This window comes from Ictalurus furcatus, chromosome 9, assembly GCF_023375685.1.
Source record: "Ictalurus furcatus strain D&B chromosome 9, Billie_1.0, whole genome shotgun sequence".
Taxonomy (NCBI): domain Eukaryota; kingdom Metazoa; phylum Chordata; class Actinopteri; order Siluriformes; family Ictaluridae; genus Ictalurus; species Ictalurus furcatus.
The window spans coordinates 26,616,059-26,623,004 of NC_071263.1; positions in this window are offsets into that span (position 1 = coordinate 26,616,059).

Consider the following 6,946-nt stretch of genomic DNA (forward strand, 5'->3'; position numbering starts at 1 on the left):
TGTATTTAGCACGCTCCTTTAACATTTCAGCTTCAGCTCTCATTTGATTCAAGACACACAGTATGCATGTATCACTTGAATATGAATCACATGAAAATGAATCACATGTAAATGAATCACATGTAAATGAATCACATGTAAATGAATCATATGTAAATGAATCACATGAAAATGTATAACTTGAATATGAATCTCATTTAAATAATCTCATGAAAATGAATCACATGTAAATGAATCACTTGTAAATGAATCACATGTAAATGAACCATATGAAAATGAATAAATAAATTAAAGACAAGACACTCAGTATGCTATCACATTCTTTCACTAAACGATCATTTTCCAATATCAGCTTTTCAGTTCTCTTTACATCCAGAGTGTCAAGCTGTAAATCTCTCAGGTCTCGCTGTAGGAGCATAATGTCAGGAACAGCTTTCTTAGCGGCCCCCGAACCAGAAGACTTTCCAATCCGTCTTCCTCCATGTTGCTGGGTACCTGGGGACTGGCTTGTTCCCTTTCTTCTTCTTGGCCCTCTTTTTCACCTGATGCGATTGCGTTTCCCCAGGCTGTCAAGGTTGAGGTTCTTTACATAGTTTAATCATAACACAGTTTTAATCATTCCCACATAGCATCACATAACATCACATAACATAATACATCAGCCTGTATTTACATTAAGCGAGAAATAACGGCAGAGCTGAGGCTACATATTCCTGAGATCTAAATCTCCTACAACAATACACAGATGACAGCCATATACTTGGTTAGAGGATTTTAGGAATTTCTTAAAGAAAGGTTCATTGTTTTTGTTCTTTTATCATAGCTTCAGTTTGTATACTTACTTTGGTTAGTGACTTAAACTGTTTTATTAGGTGGTGAAAGATTTCATTAACAGGGATTGATGATAGATGAAGATTAAGTTGGTATGCGTGTGCAAAATAAAACTGTCTATATGTATATTTGTCTGCTATGTATCTGTTTAAACACTACTGTAATAGTGAAATAAAGAGAGAGAGAGAGAGAGAGAGAGAGAGAGAGATACCCATTAACTAATTCATAGAACCCTTTTCTACCTTTTCAAGTTCGTTATACATGTTTCTTTTCAAGCATTGATTTCAGACATTGCAAATCATTAGTCTGAAGGTTAAGGGTTCCTTCTAAACATAGACTAAACTCAGAAACAATATAACTGTCTGGTTGTGATCAGAATAAAAGGCAACGTGAAAGGTGACTTAATCCCCAAAGCGCTAAATGAGATTTCTCTATGTTCTATATGACCTTTCTACAGTATATGCCATTAAGTCCTAGTTTCCAGCCATCATTACAGCAAGGGAGAAGAAATCTCATTCATCAGATGTGTGATGTACATCTAGACAATCTGATAACAAACTACACACAACATTTATGTTGAGAAAATTCAGCTTGGCTCTTTGTTCCAAAATAACATTGGACCAGATCCATAGTTTACATCGTCTGCCCACACATATTTAATCTGTATTACAAGTACTGAACAAGTTAGAGGAAGAGAACGTGTAGCTTTACTGTTCATTGGAACTTTATTGTTTATCTGGATCTGTCATTTTCATATTCAGGTTTTTTTTATATGCATTTTATTATTATTTTTTATGAAGTACCTTCAACATAGGAAAATAAAAGCACATAACCTATTTAGATGATATCTATGATTAAGTTCACATTCAATTAAGAAATGAAGCTCGTGTTAAGGCTATTTCTTCCACAGAGGTCTTCAGAAGAAATTGATAACTAATTCCCTAGGCATTGCGCCTCAATTTAAAATAACCACTCACATGCAGATACAGAAAGTATGATATTTAATGTTATATTAAATAACATTAATATAATGTCTTGGCTTCATTTTTAATTAAAAATTTTAAGCTTCGTTAAACACTAGGATCACTGATCTGAACATTACACCTACTGTGTATACTCAACTACTGTCTTATAGATTCTCATGTCCAAATCACACCTTTTAGGTTTCTTGAGTAAAAATGGATTTTCTCTCCCTCTCATTTTCCCCCTCCCTCACCCTTTACGGTCCAGGGCTGCTAGAATCCTTACTAGAACCAGAAGATACGACCACATCACCCCGATCTTATCCACACTGCATTGGCTCCCAGTGAAATCTCGCATTGATTATAAAGTACTATTATTAACTTATAAAGCACTAAATGATCTCACACCACAGTATCTAAGTGACTTTTTGGTTTTCCATGACCCGCCACGCCTACTTAGATCAAAAGATGCAGGCTATTTGACGGTACCTCGAGTAGCGAAGGCTACAGCAGGGGGAAGAGTTTTCTCTTATAGAGCCCCATAGTTATGGAACAGTCTTCCAATTAGTGTTCAGGACTCAGACACAGTCTCAGTGTTTAAGTCCAGGCTTAAAACGTTTACTCAAGCCTACCATGACTAGACTTTTTGTTACGCGAAGCACAGTCCTAACAATCTCTTCTCTCCCTCTCTCCTTCTGTCGAGCCACACACGATTTTATGGAGATTCTAGAGATTCTGATCCTTTCTGCTCTCCGGACCTGCCTGATCTGTTTTGGATGTCCTACCTCTGGATGGAGCTCTCATCTACTCCAATTCCAGATCGCTGGGACTACGGCTGCTTCTAAGGCCAAACAGACTTCATATAAAACCATAATGAACTTTTTCACACTATCCATTGTTACCCATGGGTTTCCTTCTGAGGATGGGGTCCCTTCTGAGTCTGGTTCCTCTGAAGGTTTCTTCCTCTTAACATCTTAAGGAGTTTTTCCCTTGCCACCATCACCACTGGCTTGTTCAATTGGGATAAATTCACACATTTAAAATCTGTATTCCGTGTTTATATGTTTTTGTAAAGCTGCTTTGAGACAATGTCTATTGTAAAAAGCGCTATACAAATAAAACTGAATTGAAATTGAATTGAATATGGTAATCAGCTCCCAGATTGATGTAGCTAGTACAGAGTTAGATAACCATCTAATGTCTAATTTCGCATTCCAGAGTTCAAGGTCCTCTGAGTCGGAGGATGTGAACAGCTCCAAGTAGAACGTCCGGGTTGTCATCTAGCAATTACAATAATTCTGACATGGCGTGAATGCAGCCATAGTGAGCATCGATGGTTCCTGGCTTTTGCAAAGCATTGTGGGATTTTTTGGGGCGTGAACATTCCAGTGTACTGAAAGGATTTTGTGATTCAGACAGCCCTTAAAATGCCCGACTCCCTGACTCCTGAACAAGGGAGCTGATTGAGACGCTCTCACAGTCCTCACCATTTGCATCCTTCACGTAGGAGTGTATTTCACTTTATGCATGTTTCTCTCCTTTCCCCTCCTCCAGGGCTAATGTAACAGACAACTCTGTACAGTTCAGTCAGAACAGCTCTTGAGGTACTTCTTTTCAATTCACTCACTTTCATCTCTGCTTCCAAGAAGAGTGCCTTTTTGTCTTTAGAACCTTTGTACCGCGAGAGATTTATCTCATCAAGTTCACAGGGCTCGAGGGCTTTTATAAGATATTTTTCGGGGATTTTCAGGGCTCTAATAGGTTCAGTATCTTTTGGCAAGTGAAAGACTAAACTAACCTGATCCCAGACATAAAACTCAGTTTCAGGAGGATCTTGTACTTTTCCTGATATAAACTGATACCTGTGTTTTTTTTTTTTACAAATGGCTTGTGCGTTCCAGATAATCCTCCCATCCTGATAACGAACCCACTCACTCGCTTCAAGAAGCGGGTGATCTTCAGAAAGCTTCTTATCCTCAGGACTGTGAATCAGCACAGTGTACACAGTCTCCTGTTTGTAGGTGATGGTCTTGTGCACTCTGAGAACCGGCTCATGACAATACAGAACTTGAATTCAACATTCGTTGTGTGTTCTCAGTGTTTCAAAACAAGTGAAGTGGCTTTATTGTCATTTCAACCATATACAGCTGGCACAGTACACAGAGAAACAAAACAATGTTCCTCCAGGACCATGAGCTACATAGAACAACACACTAAGCACATGAGACCACACAGAACTAAATAAAACTATACAGACCTACACAGGACTTTCATAACGTGCATGTGTGCAAAAATATACAAACATCACAGGGTCATTCCATCTCAAGTGGTCCAATAATTGCAAGGTTAGTTGCTTTACTGTTTTTCATTTTCTATTTTCTTTTGAGTGATTACCTCTATTCAAGTTTGCTCACAGTTGCACTTTTAGGGCCAATTTATAATGGGAAGGATTTGACTCTTAGTCTTAATTTTTAGAGGGTACCTAGATAAGAATAGTGTGCATGCAGAACATTTCAGGTTTGAGACTTTTCTTATTTATTTAATTTTGTTTAGGGGGCGAGAAAGTGTCATTTAAAAAAAAAATCCCTTACTTTCAGGTTGAATATCTCTGATGGGGGACCAGACAGGAATCTGAAATTTTCACAGAAATAATTCCTCTATGGTATCATTCTGCTGTAAAAATATTGTGAGTTTGAGATTGAAGGTAAACTCTGCAGGACAGCGGACCTTGAGGGACAGATTTGAAGAACCAGCCTGATCTATCATGTTGGTACACGTGTACAGTTGGTATGTGTGAATAGATTTGATCCCAATATGGAATTACAGTGTTCAATTGGGTTTAAAAAAAAAAAACTGAACAGTGTAGAGTTGTAGTGTTGTTTCTCCTGTGATATAAACAGTAAGTGACTTCTGAGCTTTTATCATAGGGGAAACAACAGTACAGCTCTGTTCTAAAATTTGTTTTCTAAATTTAAAGTATTCTAATGTTTTTAAAATAAACATCTGTACAACACAATCTACTTTATCAAACACCTTATTAAAATAATAAAAAAAAACATTTCATTCATTATAAAATTACCTTGTGGTAATATACCACTGGAATATGTAAACACCCTATTCAGAAAATCCACTGAAAGGAGATACATGCACACGCTCAGTCTGCAAGGAATTGTGCGTGCTAACAGATGCTTAACTGTAGGCTAGGTATTTGGGAATGGCAACTCAGGTATACTTACAACAGCCATGTATACAGGAATATTCCGATGGCTGCACGCATATTAACATCGTATTTGGAATATGGCTGCAACCCGAATATAGACCTTAAATGGAATTTGATGTGCATGTAAACGTAGTTATAGTGAAGAATTTTCCCTCTGAAATTTCCTCTGAGAATACCGACCCCTGCTGTCCAATTTGTAACATGACTCGAACAACAAAGAACTGGGAAAAGACCTGTCCATGGTCCTGTTTTAACAGTCCAACACAACCCAAAGTATATAACAGTATACAACAACGACAGATCACAGTTTTTATCTCATAACAGAAGCGAATCAATACGTCATTCTGTCGTAATTCAGGGAAAGGAGACTGTGTTCATATATTACAATGTAGTAAACTGACTTTCCCTCTCTTCTAGTGCTTTTCCTCTCTTAAAACAGCAATTTCATGAACGCTCCATTTTGTCGTCTTTTAGTCAAATCTGGATTCCAACCACATAAGCCTTTTCCCCAACAAAGTATGCTGTATTTCAGGTTTTTCTGGTGCTCCAGCTCTAGCCACACCCTCAGTATCGCTGTTCTGTCAGCAGGTGTCAAATCTTCCTTGAATTACAACTCATTAGTCATCAATCAATCATTGATTTTTGCAGCTCCTTAGGTCGTGAATCAGTATATGGTGTACATGAGTTGGGGCACTGGTAAGGACCCCGGTTCACTATGCATTGGGACACCGATGACTCAATTTGATGTGACAGGACTCGTATTGTAAAACGTCACCACTGGCATTTATCAACAACAGCCAGGACCGATATCTTTCTCAAACTCAAACTGCGATGACTTCAGCAGTAAAATGTAGTTAAGTAGTTATTTCTGTGTAAGAATTTGTATAATTGACTGTTATTAATGTCTGAATAATGCAGGATTAACCTGAAAATAAACGACATACAATACAGATTGATGTAACTAGTACAGAGTTAGATAACCATCTAATGTCTAATTTCGCATTCCAGAGTTCAAGGTCTTCCGAGTCGGAGCATGTGAACATCTCCAAGTAGAACGTCCGGGTTGTCATCTAGTAATTACAGTAATTCTGACATGGCGTGAACGCAGCCATAGTGAGCATCGATGCTCCTTGGTTTTTGCAGAGCATTGTGGGATTTTTTTTGGTGCGATCGTTCCAGTGCACTGGAAGGATTTTGCAATTCAGACAGGCTTACAAAGGTTCACCTGCTGCCGCCACCATCGGCTGCCACACATATGATGAAATCCTTCCTAATCGTAAACTAATCCTTTTTTATGTAAAGAAAATGAAATCACAGAGAACTAAATGAAAATTAAATCACAGAATTTTTTATTCATCTCCTGTTACATACATATTATCATTTGTGTACTCACAATAAATCCAGAAAATGATCATTACACATCTCATATCTCATATTTTTTAAACTAAAATGATTACAAAACATTACACTGTTGGGATTATTTCTGAATTGATGGAAATTAGATATGAATATTACATCTTATGTGGTGAAATATAACAATATGGTTAAATATACAGTATGAGAGGTATTTTGTACTTTCTACCCATGAATACGTCTTACACTTTTTGAATAAATACACTTTTAAATAAATAAGCTGTTTTGTTAATCTGCAGCTACCATGCTAGCTATCCAGCTAGCTCTCCAACGTTAACGTCACCTGTCAATATTATAAACATGAGAAACGTTAATAGCGAAGAGCTTCACGCGCAGACACTCTTACCTTCATTTAGCTGCTAGAGACAGTGATGACATTTTGACCAAATTAGCTGAATAAGGCGTAGGAATCCACTTTGTTCCTTATAGCAGTCCGTAATTAGTGAATAAAGTTCATTTCTGTACACCTCTGAAATAGGTCTCTTTTCCCAGCATGCCATAGTCCAACAGTCTTTCGCTG